The sequence below is a fragment of the Parasteatoda tepidariorum genome, chromosome 1, assembly GCF_043381705.1.
Source record: "Parasteatoda tepidariorum isolate YZ-2023 chromosome 1, CAS_Ptep_4.0, whole genome shotgun sequence".
NCBI lineage: Eukaryota > Metazoa > Arthropoda > Arachnida > Araneae > Theridiidae > Parasteatoda > Parasteatoda tepidariorum.
Genome location: NC_092204.1, coordinates 89,042,983 through 89,064,176, shown reverse-complemented (window position 1 = coordinate 89,064,176; position 21,194 = coordinate 89,042,983). Strand labels below are relative to the sequence as shown.

The 21,194-nt window shown below is 31.7% G+C and overlaps 1 long non-coding RNA gene across 1 annotated transcript in view; it reads left to right on the top strand.

The window, feature by feature from the left end:
- LOC139426999 (uncharacterized) overlaps positions 1 to 11,764 on the top strand; it is an 87,684-nt gene extending 75,920 nt beyond the window's left edge. Inside the window, exon 2 of the long non-coding RNA XR_011638129.1 lies at positions 11,702 to 11,764. This is a non-coding gene — a long non-coding RNA (uncharacterized lncRNA). The remainder of the gene's footprint in view (positions 1 to 11,701) is intronic.
- Positions 11,765 to 21,194: the final 9,430 nt, after the last annotated feature.

Sequence of the window (21,194 nt, the reverse complement as noted above, 5' to 3'; positions counted from 1 at the left end):
AGATGTAAAATTAAACACCTCAAGTTGAAACATATATACCTCTGGAGGTATATATTAAGGTATATTTGAGGTTGGTTTTGAGGTATTCATTTGCACCCTTTTCAACCTCAACGACGTCTTTAAATAACAACCTCCTTTATACCTTTAAAATATACCTTGTTTATACCTCGATTTTTTCATAAGGGTTGCTACCGTTCCTTTTGCAGCGCCCTGGGCTGGGTTTTCAGCAGGACAATGCCAGACCACATACGGCACGTGTTGCTATGAACTGTCTGCAAGCTTGTCAAACTCCTCCTTGGCCTGCCAGATCACCAGATCTCTCTCCCATCGAGCATGTCTGGGATATGATGGGAAGGCGATTGCATCCGGCACTGAATGTTGATGACCTCATTCGACAATTTGATCGAATTTGGCAGGAAATACCGCAAGAGACCATCCGGGAGCTTTATCGGTCTATGCCACGCCGTGTGGCAGCTTGTATCCAGGCTAGAGGCGGGTCAACATCTTATTGAACTTATTACTGTAACTCTGCAATAAATTATTCAATTGTTCTGAAATTTTAATCATTTACTATTCTGTACATTGTCTTCCTATCCACCACGTTTCGTTTCAATCGGACAACTCCTTCTTGGTGCGTCGATTTTTTTGTTATAGAGTATAATAATGATTAAACTATCAGTTTCATGACCTACTTCCATTAGCCTATGATATGAAGCTGGGATGAAAAGAAAAAAGGTTTTTGAGAAAAAATATGTCCAAATTAGCATGTTTACTATTCAAAATGAAAAAAATTTGAATTTGTTCCAAGTAGTAAACTTTTTAGGCAAATTTAAAAATATTGTCTCCAGTATCTTATCCACTATTTTTATATTATTTTATCTAATAAAATTGTAATTGAGAACACTTCAATTTTCTTCTTCCATAATTTCCAGCAAACGTTTTAGAAACATTTTTACAATTTTTTTGTGTTATAAAATATTAGTTCTGACCTTACAAATATCCTTGTTGTTACATTTTTGTTGCAGATGTAAATTTAGAGCTAACAAATCGATGCTATATTTTTCAGAACAGAACTTATTTTTACAAAATAGATAATAATATTCGAGCTTATGACTTGTAATTTTCAAAATCAAACGGAAAGTAAAAATTTCTCAATCTCCCGTAAAGCTTAGAAATGTTTTCAAAAACTTAGGCTAAAGTTTCCTTTTTTTCAAATGAGGTTTTTTTTTCCTAAATGCCATAGAAAAGAAGTATTTACATTATTTTTCAGAAAAAATTTCCAGGGTTTGAAAAAGAAGAGTGGTTTAAAAAGTTTATTTTATTTTATTCTAATTGAAATGTGTTTTTGGTGTATAAGAACAAATTGCGATATTTTACGTAAAAAATTGTTTAAAAACGCTGGGTATTTTTTTCTTAACAGCAAAGATAAGTTTTTTTTTTTCGAAAATAATTCACGTTTTAAAGAAGAAAGGTTTAAAGTGTTCAACTTATTTTCATTCTAATTGAAATTAAATTTCTAGCAAACAAAAACAAATTCTCTCCAAAAAAAATAATAAAAAACAAATTTACAAGAGCAAATTGTAATATTTTGAAAAGAAAAAAAAGTATGTCCTCCAACTTTCTGCAGGTAGTGTAATTAAGAAGATTAAAATAACTTTCAATCAACGAATCTTATAGATAAACTTAATAGTTTCTGTTAAACATCACCTGTTTTAGATCATGCTAGCTTACAGTTCATTTATGACAAACAAAATTATTTTAGAATTTTTTTTAAAAAAATATCTCAAAATAAATCTGTTCTTAAATCCAACTCTTAAAACAAAAAATAAAATCCAATAGACTTCGTCGTGATACTATTTTCTCTGTTTCCCCCTCCTCTCACCTTTCCTCTCTCTAGAAAAGAAGAAAAAAATCGTTTTAAAAATAAATCAATTTTCTCAAAACATTCCAGTTTACCGTTGTTATTTCTCGAAGAGACAAATAGCGAATGTCGTTTAAAATCGACGAAAAACCGTCTCCTTTAAAAGTAGTAATTCATAATTTGAAGCATATTTCTATTCTCTCTTTTGGCAGCATTCTTTATTCATAATAATTTCTAAAGAGAAAAGAAGGACGAAAAAGAATATTTTACCATTCTTTTTTTCAAACTGCGGATTACATGTCTGAACAAGAAAATACCATATCATTACATCATCCAAATCGAACAATAAATACGTATTATGCATGCTATATCTGCAAAAAAAGGATATTTTATTCCTCAGGCAGATTACGTTTCTTCAAATACTCTTTCTTCTTTTTACATCAGATTGAAAGACAGAAAGAAAGAACCGCGAGAAGTAAATTTATTTTCATTGGTTTATAATAAACAGAATCAGTTCTAGACTAGTTTAATCTTTATCTTGATTTTAAATAAATATTTTTTAATTCTAATATATTTGCATTAATCTACAAACCTACCAATCTTTCCAAAATACGCTTAACAATGCATATTAAGCTGACTGAGCATTTTTGAATTTTTAAATAAGCCAAAATATGAATTTTTAAATAGCTGTTATTTTTTTCTTGGTAAATCATTAAGACAGTAGTTTAAAGAGATTTTCAAGAAATAGAAAAGCTAATTTATAATTCTGAAACGAAAGGCTGTTTAACACATTAATTTACATTTAATTAATTAATCATTTACGTTAATATTTAAGAGTTAACATTATTAATAATTTAATAAATAATTATTAACAATTTACACTAATATTTAATAATTAACATCATTAAATATTTAATAATTAATTATTAATTTTTTTCACTAAGATTTAATAATTAACATTATTAATAATTTAATAATTAATTAATAATTTACGCTAATTTACATTTAATTCATTATTAATAATTTACGCTAATATTTAATAATTTGCACTAATTTACATTTAATTCATTATTAATAATTTACGCTAATATTTAATAATTTACACTAATTTACATTTAATTAATTATTAATAATTTACACTAATATTTAATAATTTACACTAATTTACATTTAATATATTATTATAAATTTACTCGAATTTGCATTTAATTAATTATAAATAATTTACACTAATTTACATTTAATTAATTAATAAACATTAAACAGAAAATAAATACAATTTATGTAATTAGAAATGAAGAACTTGGAGCAGAAGCCCACTTTTATTTTCGAAAAGTGACACTTTTAAACATAACTGCTGTTTCTTATTATAATTTCCGTAAAAGATACTTAAGTTTTTTAAGAACATCCACTAGGTCCAAAGAACATACACAGAAACATCATCTTCCCTTCATGAAAATATAAGTCTTTTTCATCAAAAACACTCCAAAAAAACCACTTAAAAAAAAAGGCTATCTAGAACAATTTGAAAATTTGGCTACATTGCTTGGAGGTTCTCAAATGTGTTAAATAAAAGCAAGTATAATTATTTCACATTATTCTCTACACTCGTTTAACTAACTTTCACATAGTGTATATGGAGAGTTTTTTGAAATTAAATATTTTTGTGGATGGCTCAGTGGGTAATGCACTAAGCCGATGTTGTGAATGACTGGAGCTCGATTTCCGGTGGTGACTTGAAGCACACACAGCACCATATCGATGGTTAACAACCTGTCTGAGAGGTAAAGACGGTCGGTGCACAATGCTGACCACATTGCCAACGCCATGCAGGTGATTGAAATATTTTGAAGTCTTCTACTTTCAGTATCGCTCTACGAACTGTTACGCGATTGCTTTATTCTTATTATTTTTATTAATATTTGTATGAATAAGTAAATCCTTCTGAGAATTTATGATAATTGTTCTCCTACTTAAATTTTCCCGGATTCGGTACGGTTCTTACAGTTGCATCGCTTTAGAGCTGCATCTGGGAAGTATCCTTGAGAATGATCCGGTGATACGTCACATCCCGTTTTACAGGGAGGACACATTCAAGCACCATCCATCCATCCGCAGATCGTAGTTTCGACCTAAACCAGAGAACTCCCGCTCCAGTATCTCCAAAGATATCGCTTTGTTATGAGAACTTGGGAGATAATCCAGATTCACTCGACAATTTTATAGCACAAAGATTTTAGTACAATTCACGCTGCGAGCATCATTATATAAAACTATAATTGATAAAGTAGAACTTTACTGTAAGGAAATTAACTTGAAATCCAAATCTTATAATTTATAAATGAAAATTTTAAAAACTATTTTTTAAAAAAGAGCTTGCTGCTAAAAATTGAAGTAATTGAAGCAAGTCTAAAGAGTTAAAAACACTATTTCAAAAAATCGCTATTACGCAAGTTCTTTTTTTTTCTAAATTGTGAGAATAAGTTCGAACATTTCATTTTGGTTTTATTTAGTATTCCAGCTTTTACACTATTAATTTCTTTTATTCTTTGTTTTACATAGATTAAAAAATAAATCCGATTGAGCAGTTCTCTTAAGAAAATTTGAGGTAAGAACGCAACGTAATCTTCCAAAAAAAAAAAAAAAAAAAAAAAAAAAAAAAAAAAAAAAAAAAAAAAAAACAGAAGAAAATTGCGAGTGCGTTGTTATTTTTCCGGGCTTTGTTTTCGGATTAGCTTTTAAAAAAATCGGAATATGAAACATAAACATTTATTAGCTCCAAAATTTAAGAAAAATTAAAGGAGTGACTCACATTGTCAGACCTATGAGAACGCGCTTGCAAAAAAATCCTAATTCTGCTGCCAATATTTTTCTCTTAACACTAAACTTTAGCTACAAAAAAAAAATTTTTTTTATTTAAATGCATTTAAAAACTAATACTCACCTCAGCGGCCTTTTTACATCCTAACGCTTCTTAAACATTTTTCTAAACATGTGCAACATTTCATTTTTTTTTTTTTTTTTTACCCAATAGTTTTTTTATTACGAAAGAGAAAAGCGGACGTAACGATAAATTTCTAAAAACGCGGGCAGGGGGTTACATTTTCTTTTAATATATAAAAAAAATATGTAGTATCAGAAATACAATAAGTAAAAAAAAATGAATGACAAACATTTCGCTCATTTTAAAATCCTATCTGCTTAAAAGATGTTAAAACATTCAAGATTTAAATAGCAAACATTCAACAGCAACTTTAAAAAGCACAGACATTTTTCAAAAATGGAAGAACAAAGTGTTTGCTATTTTTAATATTTTATTTAGATTGTTTACATAGTTAACGAATCAAAAACTTTTTGTTGTATCTCTTCTTTATTTAAATTTTTTTTTGTCACTAGGGCATTTTTTATACGAGTCTTTTCAAACATTCAGTGTATATAATAACTATGGAAGCACTTTGGAAACAATTTTTTATCCTTCTTGGGGGGCCCTCAGAGAATATCTTCCATTAAGGCTGTTCTTTCCTTTTCTTATGAATTTTATCTCATATTTTCTTTTTCATACTGTTTATTCAGTTTATACTTTGCAGAAAAGAGAATAAATTGAAAAATATAAGAAAAGCAACAGTTCGTTGAAAAGGTTTCATCTTGCTTTTGAAACATTATTTTCTTATATCAGTTTATAAGAATTTAACACTCCAAACTCAGCAATAGATGTATTTTTGAAGTGATACTTCTTATGCAACTTCCAACAAGGTTGCGTTAAACGTTTAACGCTACATTTTTATTGTCACGTGGTAGGATCCAGTTTTCCCTCATTCATTTCCATATTGTTTTGGTTCTCACTAGCATAAAAATAATAAAAAGTATTGTATTTCTATAAATATTTTAGTTTGATTTGATGCACATATAATTTAATTCGCGATCGCAACGAACTATAGGGGGCGTTGTTGTATGAGACGCATACCTGCGATTTCTATATGAACCGTCATTCAGTTACTCTGGAGACGTCGTTAATGTAGCGTGTAGCATTGCAACGTTCCTTCTTTAATGTGGCTTATTAAATTTAAAAAAGAAAAATGCTTGATCTTCTTTCTTGTACAACCGAAAACAAAATGGTATCTCTTTTTATTAGAGAAGGAATATCCAAAACACATCGGAAAAATATTTGTACATTAACAGAAAAAAATATGTATATTCTTATAAGAGTTAAAACCTAATGCCCGAGAAATAGTATTACTAAATTTAATGATATAACATGAAAGGCCCATTTAAACTTTACATTCTATAGTTTTAAGAATCATATTAGTTCAAAAATTAAAATGAACAAAAAGTATACATAAGCCTCATAATTTTATGAAATTTAATTTTGTAAACAACGTTTTTTGACAACAATTTTTATCAAAAAATTTCAAGTTTCAATAAAAATCATTATTTAGAAACTAAGAAACGTAAAATAAAGAATGCTGACGAAAAAAAAAAAAAAAAAAACAATTCTTTTTTGTCGCCATTTTTAGTGCTACGAATATTCGTCTTTGGGATTTGCCAAAAACAAAACAAGATGCAATTTTATTTTTTCAGGAGGGAAATATTTTACCGAAAAAACGAAAATGTACCAATTCCCACAACATAAAACTTTATCTTGGCAAACGTACGTTTTGGAAATGTTATTTCATTTGGAATCTTATTCATCAGAGTTCATATGGCGATATGATTGTTTTGAATCTATGCTAAACTCTATATCGGCTCATTTTCCACCGAAATCCAATTAACTATTTTGATTTTAAATAAAGTGTTTTATTTTATGAACTGTCGCAAAAATTTTAAGTGTAGATTGGCGGCACTTAAAAACCGCCAAATCTGTAGCGGCGGTGGCGTTAATACGTCGTAAGTACCGAATTTTTATTCCATACTTTTCTGAATCATATTATTTCAAACATTGGAATATACAAGAAGTATACATAAACACATAATGTTATACCATTTAATTTTTCAAAAGTATTTTGAGAACAATTTTTATCAAAAAATTATAAACTAAAAAACGGAAAATAAAGAATTCTTAGGATAAAAAAAACGATTTTAAGAATTATTAACATTGAAATAAAAACTTTCATATTGTTTCTTTTTTTATTATTCTTATAGTTCTTAATCAGACGTAAAAAACCATTCTGTAGAGAACCATCATCAAATGAAAAAAAAATATTTACAAGCAAATTTTTTATTGTAAAAATCATTGCACTTACCTGATTTATGATTCCCGGAGAATTCCAAAATGATAAGTTCCTTGTTTGAAAACTTTATTCTCAAATAATAGATACATAGTTTATACCTTCATTACTTTTAGATAACATACTACACAGCAAAATTTTATAATTGATATGAATTTGAATATGTAGCTAAAAACAGAATAGCTGAATTCTAGTTGAACTTATTCTTTCAAAATTAAAAAAAACTTACCAAGAAAACGATTTAAATTAATTAAGAATCAGCACAAATGGCACTATTTCAAGTAACTTGGATAATTTTTTATTGTTGTTTTCCGAATTATATGGATACAGAAATATATACTATTCTATAACGAAGAAGAATATGCTATAACTATTACAATTCTGTATGTTCTGAATTCATATTTATTCACTGGAATGACGAAAGCAATGTTGACTTCACTTTAATTCGTAATGAATTGAAGACAGAAGAAATGCATTTTACCTTAATACACACATCTGTAACAGTATCCGAAATCGGAAGTCATCAGTTGCAAGTTTGTTGATAATAGAAATTAAAAATTATTGAGGAATTTTTCTTCAAATGTTTGGCGTGTTCTGTTCCTGAAAGATTTACTAATATTCTGGAGATTTTTTTCAAGTTCTTCGGCCTTTTCCTTAGGGAAATTTAGTTTCTTATTTGCTGCTAAAAAATGGCGTGTGATTCAGTCAATGACTTTGATGGAACTAAATGAAAACGTGATAAATTAATGTCCGATATTTACAGGCTCCCGCTAGACGGCGTACTCGAGCGTTGCGATCGCGAATAGGGTAGTATTTTTTATTTTCAAGCTTACTGGATAACAATTGTAAAAAATGAGTGAAAACAATCCCACGGACAATGCGACGGATTTAAGGTTATGTCAAGGTACGTTTCTTGTGAATATCAATTGGTTGTTAGGTTTTCTCTTTTCTAATTGCCATTTATATTTCACCAAACGCAGCCGTGAGGGATATTAAATTATTTATTGCAAAATCTTTATTGCCACTATCCACTGCAGGTTCACAAGCTCTGGCAGACGTTACTAGTGAAGAAATTGATTATTGTGAGCGGCCTATGATCCTTGTAGGAGATTTTAATGTGAATTTCTCGTTACCTGAAACATTATTAACCTTTCTTAAAGACAAATTTGAATTGGAAGTGATAAATGGTAGGAATGATCCAACACCCAAAGGGGTAACTACCACTGATGCAGTTTTTGCAAGAAATATTGAGAAAATAGGACTCAAACATTTCGTATCTTACTTTAGTTATCATAATCACATTGTTAATGTTATAGATTTGGATATTTCTCCACTCGAAAATGATAATTAAAAGATGCGATCAATTGTGAATCGTAAGCATTGTTAATAAAGTTTGTCTTAAAGAAACAATATGATTTCACTAAAAATCAATCTCTGCCCCTTCCTATTTTCATTTGAACATTACGAAGTTTCACTTCCTCCACGCACTATTTTTTTTTCTTCAATGCCCTCTCGATGGACACTCCCCATTAAGGTATCAGTAAGGCAGATTTGTTGGACACTCATGGTCAGGATCACCATATTAAATGGGCCAACGTTGCTCCCACACTAAGGACAAATAGTACAGAGAATGATAGAACATACATGCCCTGTCCGGGATTCGAACCCAGGATCATTCTGATGCGAAGTCAGCTTCTTGACCACTACATAAAGCTATTTGCAATAAACTGACGAGGTGTCCGGCATTCGAATGATAGCCATGACTGGTCGATGTCGATAGGATTTCTTCTCCCTGTTCGCACCGATCTCAATGCTGGTGTAAAATGTCCTCAGATGTAGTCCTAATCATGGGATAGAATCCTCTGGCAATCTGACTGAACGAGAGAAGTTTTCGTGGTTTACTTCTCCATGCAACGCAGTTACGGATTTGTTTTATCAAAAAGTAGTCCACGAAGGCTACTGTCTTTGGGCGCATTCAGAAATTCTCATGTCTCTTGGGTTGGATTCTGACCTACAACGTTACAGAGTTCAAAATTGATAGTTTTAACCCCATAAATGGGACGTCTGTTCAATGCTGGTTATAAAATATAAGAAAAGAAAATTCAAATGGGAAGAAAAAGCATTTCAGTACAGGCAAAATAAAAAAACAATACAACTTGCGATAGAAAGATTTTTCTTTTGGGGACCGTTGTAATATTACATTAGCAAATTTTTGAACTCCCTCTTTCCCCTTTTCAGCAAAAGTAAGTAAATTGTAAACTCCTTCCATGTTTACACTAGAACAGTGTTTCCCAAACTCATGACTTTTGCGTACCCTATCTAAATTTTTCGCAACGCTGTGTACCACTAATTAAAAAATGAATGTATTTTTTACTATAAAAAAATTCCACAAAAGTTAAAAATCACAACTGGCTGTTGACACCATTAACTGTTATTTCTGCAAAAAAATAGAAAAATACTTAATCGTAAATTTTCATGGCTAGCTTTGTTTTCAAATAAAATTTTTTGAAATTTTCGTTTGTTGATATTTCGCATAAGATATTTCGCATAAGAACGCGTACCCCCGCTAAACTGTTCCCGTACCCCTGGGGGTGCGCGTACCACACTTTGGTAAACATTGAACTANCCCCCCCCCCCCACCCGGTGTTTTTGTTTTAAACTTGACTTTTTACTGTAGTAATCTCATTTGAGAATTCAAATAAAAAATGAAACTTAGCATAAAACAAAATTTAAATTCGTTATATTAAATTTTGAGTAGAGTAAAATACATTCAGCAATTTTTTGTTTTCGTCTGGTGTTCAAAACTCATGTCCTCAGAAACTTTTCGGAAGAAAAGAAAATTCATTTTTCTAATTTTTTTCTTTTTCTAAAAACTTTTATTCTAAATGTGAAAGTTTACCATGTATAATTTTTTTTTTTTTTTTTTTTTTTTTTTTTTTTTTTTTTTTTTTATTGAAATTTTCAAAATAAGAGGACTTTAATAACTTACGTAAGCAATAAGCAATGTTCTCAGTCCTCCTCCCCCTTATCATCAAATATTAGCGAATCTCACCCCCCCAATTAATGCTTACGCAACATTTGAACGACTCCCTTGTTGACAGGGCAGCACTGTTAACTATCGAAAAAATTAGTTGTAGCACAGCATAAATGATAAAAGCCAGTTACTTAAAATTTATTTAAAGCAATGTTTAAGATGTTTGGTAATGACCGACTTTAAATTATATTTTCGGAATCCTTAAATTCCTCGCCCAAAATTGAGTAAAATCTAGGCATTTGAAATTCCAAATTAATATTTCAACGAAGAGAAGAAAGGAAAAACGTTATAATGATTTACTTTGGAGGAAGACGGGAATGAAAACATCAAACTATGTTTCATTGATTGAAGAAACAAAGAAGGGAATTAAATGGCGATTATTAGAAATAATTAGAAAGTTTTCTCAGACAATCAAAAGTTACAGTCCCGCCTTCATCCAAAGTAATTCGTTATTTCCCTTTTTTCTTTCCATTTTTTTTTTATTTATTTATTTTATTTATATTTTTTATATTTACAGTCAGAGTGTTCCTTCTTAATTGTCTTGTTTGAAGAGAGAAAAAATGCAAGAATTCATATCTAAATTCGGTTCAGAATTTGATTATATATACCAATATTTTATCAACTAATGAAGTCAATGGAATTAGTTTAGAAATTGAAACATTAATATCGAAATAAAATGCGATCAAAATTATTAAAATGTTTAAATAAAAAAAAAACTCTTTTCTTTAAAGAAGTATAAAACCACTTAAAAAAATTCATAAAAATTAAGCTAGAAACAAGTGTTTGTTAGACTTGCATAGTAACACCTATTTAAAGTGGTAAATAAAAAATTAAAAAAAAATAGACGGTTCTTACGGATGTGAAACCGTAACATCTGCCATACCTTTGGAATAAATAAATTATTCCACTGTCTTTCGTTATCGCCCTCAATTATTTCCTTACCGAGAAGGAAACTTTTACGCCCGTTACTACTATCGCCATCTGTTGACGTATCTTTAAATCAATTACCCAGTAGCACTGCAATTCTATTTGTTAAGCGATAAAACAGAATGATGTTTATAAAAACGTATGCTATAAAATACGTAAATGTCAAGTGCCCTGCCATTTGTTGGCTACAAAAGCTACCGTTTTAGATCGAGACAAGAGACCGTATCTACATAAATTTATAGCCAGAGAGATTTCTATCGAAGATTGCGAAAATTGAAAAATTTGTCCGGTAAACAAGTCGTAAATCCGTTTACCCACCCCTATGCGATAAACTAGGAGAATTAAGTACACTGTTTGAGACATTTTGAGTACTAAACTAAACTGTAGAAATAAAAAAGATGAAAAAATTGCTCAGCTGAGACTTTTCTTGTTTTATGGGAGGAACGAATAATAAAGTTTTGAGACTAAAAAGAACTAATTTCAGCTTCATTTTAAGTTATGATTCATGCAGAGGCAGTTTTTGACTCAAAACAGCCCCTTGATAAAATGATGTTTTTATTGTCAGGAAAAAACCTTCACTATTTTAATAAATAATTTCTAAATCGGAAAATAAAACGTATCATGATCGTTGTCTCAATAAAATTCTATAACAAGTGTTTTTTTTTTTTTTTTTTTTTTTTTTTTTTTTTTTTTTTTTTTTTTTTTGTTTTTTTTTAATTATGCTTTTTTTTTTTGTATTTATTAGAAATAATTATCGGCTTATTGCTTTTCGTTTTATTTTTAATTAATAAAATACTTTACATTATTAATGCAATTCAAATAGACAAAGTTCCAACATTTAATTTAGTAATTTTAATAATATTTATTCTAATATTTAATTTCAAAAAATTTTACTTTTTTTTATTTATTTTTTATTGAATTATTAGCTTGTTACTTTAGTTTTGTCGATGCATAGATTTAATTGCCCTCTTAATGCATTATTAGTACAATTCCAATCTACTGAGTTCATAAGTATTATTATCGAAAAATATTACTGTTTTTCGCATTTGATAGAATTGATTATTATTACTAGCTTTAGCTTGTTGCTTTTAATTTTATCTTTTGTCAATTGGATTGATACATTTGATGATACAATGTAATTCCCCCCTTGATGCATTATTAGTACAATTCCAATCTACAAAGTTCATAAGTATTATTATCGAAAAATATTACTGTTTTTCGTATTTAATATTACTGTGTTTCGTGAATTTAATTTCAAAAATTCTTAAAATGAGATTGCTATACTGGCGTGCAAAAGAAAAAATCAGCGAAAGCGACAAAAAATTCAAAATTTAAATATTTATATATTTGACATTTCTATATGATAAGCGACTTATTGAAAAAGATTATTTTTTTTCAAAATAAATTTTCTTTTATCAGTTTTTTGAAATTCTATTTTTAGCGTTCATAATATTTGCAATAGAAAGAAATTAGTTGTCAAGTAATTTTTCTCGAAATCTACTATAAGGCACTTACGCTTGCTTTTTCATTTGCATGGCAGCATAGTAAAAGCTAAAAACAAAGGGATTGCTTTTTTTTTTTACGTAAGCATAGGAAGAGAATAAGTAGTTTCCTTACTTTTGCTGCCAAGTGGAAGGTGGGAGCGAAAGATGAGAAACATGCTTGTTTAATATTTGAACGGTCTCTGTTCGGCAGATGATTGCAAAATCGGGTGAGAATGCGACTGCAGAATGATTTTCAAAATCAAATGTTTAAGGCACACAATCGCTGTATTACAATTCCAAAGATTCACATATAATTGATGTTCTAAAAAACTGCTCTTTTGCATTATTTGAAACCGTGGGTTATTAATATATTTACCAAAGCCCTTAACACTAAACAAACACTTAATTTACACCTATTTTTACCAAATGACCGGACTTTATGGAATGACCGGACTTATGGAGACTTTATGATTGAATGTATGAAATATGGATGCTAGGAAGGAAATAAACTGAAAAAAACTTTAAAATAATTAAACAAATTTGCATATTGCCAATTTTTATGTATTACAAACACAAAGAATAAGAATTTTTAATTCATTGCTCAACGCATTTTTTACATATACAGGGAGTTTCCATTGTATATTTTCCGCAGACATATTTCTTATAATTATTATTATTTCTATAATTCCTATAATTATTCTTCTAATTATAAGAATATAAAAGAATTATAATTTTTGTAATTATTCTTATAATTAATATCATTTCTTCTAAGAACTTGTGTTGTCTTGATGGTTTCGACATTTTTCTGGTTAAAAACTAACAGTTAGTTAGAAATGAAGTAAAGCTATCAAAATAAAATATAAGCTAGTTATTTTTTCAAATTGTATTTTTAAAACATGTCCCAATATCAGACCTTAATATTAACCTATAATATTGTTATTGGACCAGATATTATACTAACATAGAATAGTGTACCCTACCGAAGGAATTTATTATAGGTCCCATAGGGGGTACACAGCGTGACCCTAAAGTTTACTATGTATGCATATCTAAAACAGTGTTCTTAGAAGCTTTATTTTGAGGAAATTCGTGTTCTAAAATGCTTTGAAACGGGGACGTTCTAAGTTCTAATATTAGTTACCAAAACATTTAGTTTTCGTCACTTTTTCTTACACAAAAATTCCATATTAAAATTTTAGCCACTTTCTTGAAAATTGAATTCACAGTTATTTAGATTGAACTAACAACGCAGCAGTCTTTGCAGAAATGCGCAACTTATCGAACGCAATACGTTGAACACGCATTACATCGTAATTTCTGATCCGATCACCTTATAAAGCAATAAATTGTTCTCCCGGTCAAATGACCGGTTGTGGTATACGAAAAGTATTATTCGAAACAAAAAAAAAAATACAGAAAAATAATAATAGTATATTAACTGTATATAATTGTTAAAAGAAGTTATGAAGTCAAATGTGCAAAAACGATAAGAGGATAAGATTTTTGATGGAAAAGTTCTTAAACGGTAATTTGTCCGGTCATGGTATGCTTAGTGTTAAATATTATTGGTCATATGGCCGTATAATTTCGAAATCGGGTGAGAATGCGATTCCAGAATAATTTTTGGTTTAAAGGTTTTAGGCATGCAAATGAAAGATTTCAATTTCAAGTATTTGCATGTATCCATCCGCGCATCTACATCGGAAAGGGAAAACGCTAACACACTCATTTTAATAATAAACAAACACAATTTTACTCTTTATTTACGCACAGATTCCCTTGAGATGACTGCAAGATAAATGGGCTTCGTTATAAATGTAGAGAACACAAAATATAAGTTATTCTCAAGTAACTGAGTCCCTATCTTGAAGTAGATTCTTATAGATTTGAAACAGTAAAGAGTTTTACTTACTTAGTGTCAATTATTACTATTGACAGCAAAATGATTCCTGAAATAAATAACCGACTCCATCTGGCAAATAGGACTGTCTATGGGCTGAGAAGGCTTATTAAATCTAGGTTTCTTTCTAGAGAAACAAATTTCTTAATCTACAAAACTCTTGTTAGGCCAGTCTTGACATACGCCTCTGAAGCTTGGACAATGACAAAATTGGTGGAAAATTGTATCGCAATATTTGAGAGAAAGATTTTGCGGGGTATACTTGGTGGTGTAAATGAAAACAATAACTGGAGAAGGAGATTTAACTTTGAACTGTACAAGATTTATGAACAACCCGATATTATTAAATACATAAAAATAAATAGAATGAATTAGATGGTCCACGTGATTCGAATGAGTGATGACAATACAATAAAAAAGATACTGCCTTTTAGACCCATTGGAGCAAGAAAGCGGAGAAGACCGTCGTTGAGATGAATTGACTTGGTGGAGTCTGATTTTCTTGTAATTAATGAAAAGAATTGGAGATCGAAGATAAATCGGAAGTCGTTATGGAGAAATTTTCAGGGGAAGACATTGGCCCACATAGGGCTGTCTGGCCAATTATGATGATGATGAGTTTTAAAGATATAAGCGCGTTATATTATATAAGCAGTATTTCTATTGGTGTGTACTTATGTACATTTTTTTCCATTGCTATCTATATAAGGTACATTTTTTCAGATGTAATTTTTCATGCGTAATTGAATGCGATAAAATTCACGTCGATAATCTAAGCTTTGTAATTATAAGGAACTTTTTCATAGGTACAATTTAAAAAAATACTTTTTAGGAAAAAAAACATTGCAACTTTGTATTTTATTATATAGATTAGTTTTTGTTTTTTACCGAGTTTGTTTTCTACCAATTTACCGAGAGAGAGAGAAACAGATAAGAGACAAGGCTTCACTTGTTTGTTTGATATATGAATCAAGCACCTTCTGTTAATACAAAATCACATAGTTTCAAGGAAAGGGTAATCAAATGTTCAAATTAGATGTGCAGTATTATTATTATTCTCAGATCAGAACTTAAGTTCCATAAATATGTAGGTTTATAATAAATATTTTGTACGCTTTATTCATTCTTCGTTCTTTTTCTTCATAAATCTAAAAATGGTGATGCCGAGAGACTAAAAAAACGACCGTTTTGGGTAACAGGATTGTACTTAAAAGTCACTGAAGAATTCTTCTCTTATAAACAATAAAATAAAAAGTCCTAATTGAAGCAAGACGAACTTCGTGTGATAAATCTACACATAGGTTTGCTCACAGAGAACAACTTAAAATTATATATGTTTAACAAATGTAAAATAAAGGAGTACATGAAAGTTTATTTTTTGCTGAAATTATTTTCAGACAGACAAAATTATCTTGTTAAAAAAAGCATGCACATTTCAGTTTTCTTTTATATTTGTGAACATTTAAAGACATAAACTGCTGTTTGTAGAAAATGCAACACCATGAAGGAATCATCAGAATCAAATGAAATATTATTTTAATAATGGATATAGGATATTATGCAAATTAATAAAGTTTCAGAGCCATCGCGCGTGCGTGGCGCGCGCAGCGCCCTCTGAATTGATGCTGAAAGCGTATAAATAAAGTGCTGTAGCGGGACGTTGAAAATAGTCTATGATTATTTGTTAGTGGCAAACGTTTAGTGAGACCTGAGTATGCCTCCACGACGGAAGAATAAGAAATTCAAGCAACTTACGGAGTTTGAACGAGGGAGGATAATCGGCCTTCGAGAAGGAGGATTTTCCTATCGCGCAATAGCAGCTCGTATGCAGCGGAACAGTTCCACAGTGATGCGAGTTTGGAAGCAGTGGACCGACGAGCACCGAACAACTCGAAAAACAGGCACTGGACGACAGAAGGTGACGTCAGAGCGCGATGATCGACACCTGCTCCGCATGGCGGTGAATGATCGCACAGCTTCCTCCAGGCAGCTGGCAGCACATTGGTCTACTGCTACAGGTGTACAATTGTCGGCTTCGTCAATTCGTCGTCGTCTGCTGCGCCGTGGATTGCGTGCAAGGGTGCCATTATACAGGATTCCCCTCACGGCGGATCATCGACGGCTGCGTCGGCAGTGGGCTCTTGAGCACAGAGACTGGCGAGCTGATTGGCACCAAGTTGTCTTTTCAGATGAATCACGCTTCAATTTGTGGACCCATGATGGCCGTGTTCGTGTTAGACGTTATGCCGGTCAACGCTGCCTTCCTGAGTGTATTATTGAACGACATAGTGGTCGAACACCCGGAGTTATGGTCTGGGGTGCGATTTCGTATCATGGACGATCCAATTTGATACGAATTGAGGGTAATCTCAATAGCAACAGATACGTCCGTGAAGTGCTACAGCCCGAAGTCGTTCCTTTCCTTCAAGGCATCCCTGGAGCTATCTTTCAGCAGGATAATGCACGCCCACATGTTGCGCGGACTGTTAGAGACTTCTGTTCAGCACAACGCATGCAACTTCTTCCTTGGCCTGCTTATTCGCCGGATATGTCGCCTATTGAGCACGTGTGGGATATGGTTGGTCGGCGTCTCACTCGTGATCCGCGTCCTGCAGTTTCCAAAGACGAACTTTGGTTGCGCATACAAGCGATATGGAATTCTCTTCCTCAAGCAGATATTCAACATCTGTTTGACTCCATGCCACGTCGTATAGCAGCACTTATTGCAGCGCGTGGTGGCTGCACCAAATACTGATTTCGGACGCTTAATTTGTTTCTTTTGTTTTGAAAATTTCATCATTTATTTGTATCAGTACAAGTCGTTTCTGCATTAAATTTCATTTGATTCTGATGATTCTTTCATGGTGTTGCATTTTCTACAAACAGCAGTTTATATTATGATTTGAGGACATTTTCTGGGCTGAAAGAGTTTGAAAACATTTGAGAACAACTATTAAAATTCGAGGACTGTTCACGTCTGGTCAACCTTAATCATGATCAAATCAAACCAGCTACCTTTATATTTCACAGCGTTTGACTAAAGGGCAATAACTTTACAGCTACGCTTCAATCTTCGTAGTCATAAAAAAAAAATTTCCGGAATTGAATCTGTTATCTTCACTTTAAAACGCTATGTGTTTCATGTTTCAGTATATTTTGCGATTATACTCTGATCATTTAATTCGTTAAATCAGAAACTATTTTCCCTCTTGGTGTACAAGAATTAAAAAATTTTCAAAGAATCAATAATTGTCTTTTTTCAGACTAGTTGCGTCTAGATCTAGAGGTTAAGTAAGTAGGTACTTTATTTACGTTGCACCAGAGCTGCACAATGGGCTATTGGTGTCGGTCTGGAAAACATCCCTGAGGATGATTCGAAGACATGCCATCGCATTTTCATCCTAGTCAAGGGGAATAAACTAACAGATGAAAACGCCATTTTCGTCTTAAAATAATTTCAGGAAAAAATAAACAAATTTTAATAATTATGTAACCATTTATCTTACATAATTTCAAATGCAATGTATTTTATATATTTCAAAACTGCTTAGTGATTGAAAGCAAATTGTTTCTTTACCTGAATTATCAACATTTTAAAAAATATCGTTAATGCACATATAAATTAATATTGGCAAACAATCGCAGTGTAAAATATTCACGAGCTTCCAGGTCAGCAGGTGGCAACTGCAGCACATGAGTTATCTTGTACAGGTAGCATCTCAAGATGTTTCAACGCATCATGTTGATCGGCATATCCAGCATTCGGCCAATTCCCAGTGCACTGCTGATTCCTTAGCCCTGGCTGATTCCAGCATCACTGTTCACCTGTCCTTGTAATGCTGTAGCCGCATCTTCCATTGGCGGAGCTGAAATTGGTATCGTTCGTCTACCCCGTTTCACATCAAATGAACCGGTCTTTTCGAATTTAGCAATCATTTTTCGCAGACCATTTGTGGTTATTGAATCCGATTTTATGGATTTTAATTTCAGAAACTTCCTAATAGCTGTAAGAACGGATTCATCGTTTTTATAAAACAAAATCTTCAAGAGCAAAGCGTGATCCTTCAGAGTCAAGATGTAGCAGCATTCGGGCAAAGAGATGGTGCTCTGATTTTTAATGGCAGTAAATTTGTATTTCTCCAGAAAACGTGAACATTTTTTTTCTTCACCAAACAAGATTCCATTGCCTCACGACTTTCCTACTGAAATATCAGAATATTCTGACGAGTAGCTTTAAAATTATCGATTTTTGAAATCGAAACTCTAATTATAAGCACCAACGATTTGAGAGACACTACACATACATGATCTGAAAAGATATGGCAAATCTGCAAATCGCAGGTAAGGCAATCATACACTTCATTTTACATTATAGTTTTTAAATTTAACAAAAATTTGAAAAGGAGATACAAGATAGGAAGTTTCAAGACGTTGCTGTTGTTTCGATTTTCAATGCCAGAAAACCCTCATAGGAAACCAATCAAATATTTAAAGCAGAGGGTGTGTTTCTTGTTTTTCAGTTACGCCATCTATGGCTAAGATTATGATTTCAGACACACACACACGTCGCAACCCGTTCCTATCACCATTCATGCATCCACAGACCGTAATTTTGACCAGAATCAGAAAATGTTTTATTTCCAATTCAGTAACCACAGTTATTGATTTGTTATGGGAACTTGGAGGTTTTCGTGACGGAGGTTAATGCACGGGATTTCGAACTCCTATTCTCACGAACATGAGTCCAGCGTCCTAACCAGGCTATCCAAACCTTTTAAAACCTTAAATTAATATTACATAAGTTTACTCTGAAAATTGTTGCACCTGTGACAAGCTCGTGAAAAAAAAAATTTTTAAAAAGTAATTTAATAAAATATACAAAGAGACAAGCATAAAAGAACAACTACTCGTAAATAAATTTATGACTTAAAGCTCAATCCATTTTCGCAAACGCGGGTTTCAAACTCTGTTTATTTTCGTAAAGATGCATTTAGTTAAATATCCAATTTTAAGAAATCGTGGTTGATGCGTAACTTTCGAATGACAAATTTAAACTGTTAAGATAACTCGATATAATTTGAATATTTTTCAGCAGTTTTAATTCTGTTGAATACTTGAAGTGAAAATGCGTATAACCGTTTCTTAATAGCAAAAGAAAAATATAAGTATATAAGAAAATAAAACCGTTATAAACAGTACCCCTGATATTAAAGAGGTCAGGTGTTACTGAATTTTGAATATTGTTACAATCGTCGATTATTTAATTAAATCATTAAACTGTTTCTGTACCATATTTGTAGCCTGCGCGATTTAATGCACCTTATTTTTACATTTTGTCAGTTCAATACGAACACGTCACAACGAGCACACAATTGGTTGGTTGGTTCCAATGCCACTTGCCAAACGGGCAAGCCTGCTTGGTGAAACCGAGCAAATTTAAGGACGAGTATGGGTTTCTTGTTTTTCAGTGGCGCCATCTATGGTCAAGAATTTCGACTTCTGCCACATCAGAACCTCACACCTGTTTATAAGGCGGACCCATTCATACATCCATTCAGTCATCCACAGATCGTAATTTTGACCTGAATCATAGAACGATCGGTCTCCAATCCAGTACCCCCAGAGGTATTGATTTGTTATGGGAACATGGAGGACTTTGCGACTCGACAGAATTTTAACGTGCTTCAGTCACCAATTACACGGAGAGTCTTCGGCCGGCGGGGTTCGAACCCACAAACTCTCGGACATGGGCCCAGTGCCCTGCCGACCAGGCTATCCCGGCCCTCACGAGCACATAATATCTTCTAAAAATGAAAAATTTACTTATAGATACGAAATACAAAAATTAAGCACTTCAGTATTTTTTATTTTATTCTTTCTTTTTTTCTTACTTGGATTAAAAAAGTTTTACTAAATTGCGGAAATAAGAATGTTAGTCTAAATAGCTTTTTTTTCTTTTACCAAAAAATCGAATATCTGTTATTGAAAGAGGCAAAATTAATTTATGTAATTAAACGCAGCGGGAGATAGATAAATTAGGAAATCACATAAAAACATACAGAAGAGCTCGATATAACAAGTACGGCGTATTGCGATTTATCCGTTATTCAGACTAATTCACGATCAAAAACCGAGAATTACAGTTACTCGCTGTTAGGGAAAATAGTATATTTTCCTGTTGTTTAAATAATTACTGAGTCCCGCAGTGGACTGATCGCTAAGACACGGTTCCCAGCAGATCACCGAAGTCAAGCATCACTGGCTGCGGTCAGTGTGCGGGTGGGTGACCACTTGGATCAGTCTGCGTAGGAACCGAGGGTGTGCGGTCAGGGCTAAAGAGAATAGAAGGGCTAGTTCACTCCACTCTTAGAACTGAAGCTACGATTTCCCTCCTCATGACGTCACTGTGTCCACAGATCTCGGAGATCGCAAGCAAAGATATGATAACTTTGCATCTTTCTCTTTGTAAAAATAAGTTAGACTTTTTCCGGTTATTAGCCTTTAAACTTTACGTAATTAACACATTATTTCCGTTCATAAACATAGTTCAAAAAAAACTTTCTTGGTTATTATATTAAAAAAAATACCATTTTAAACTTATAAAAATGTTTTGCTAGTTGGTGAAAATGACACGATAAATACTTTATTTTAAAAAGTTCAGTTTTAACTTTAACTATTAAGAAAAATGAAGGCATATATCGACACTTTTTTTATCTACATATTCTTTTATAAAGATAAGTTAAGTTAAATTTAGAATCCCTGA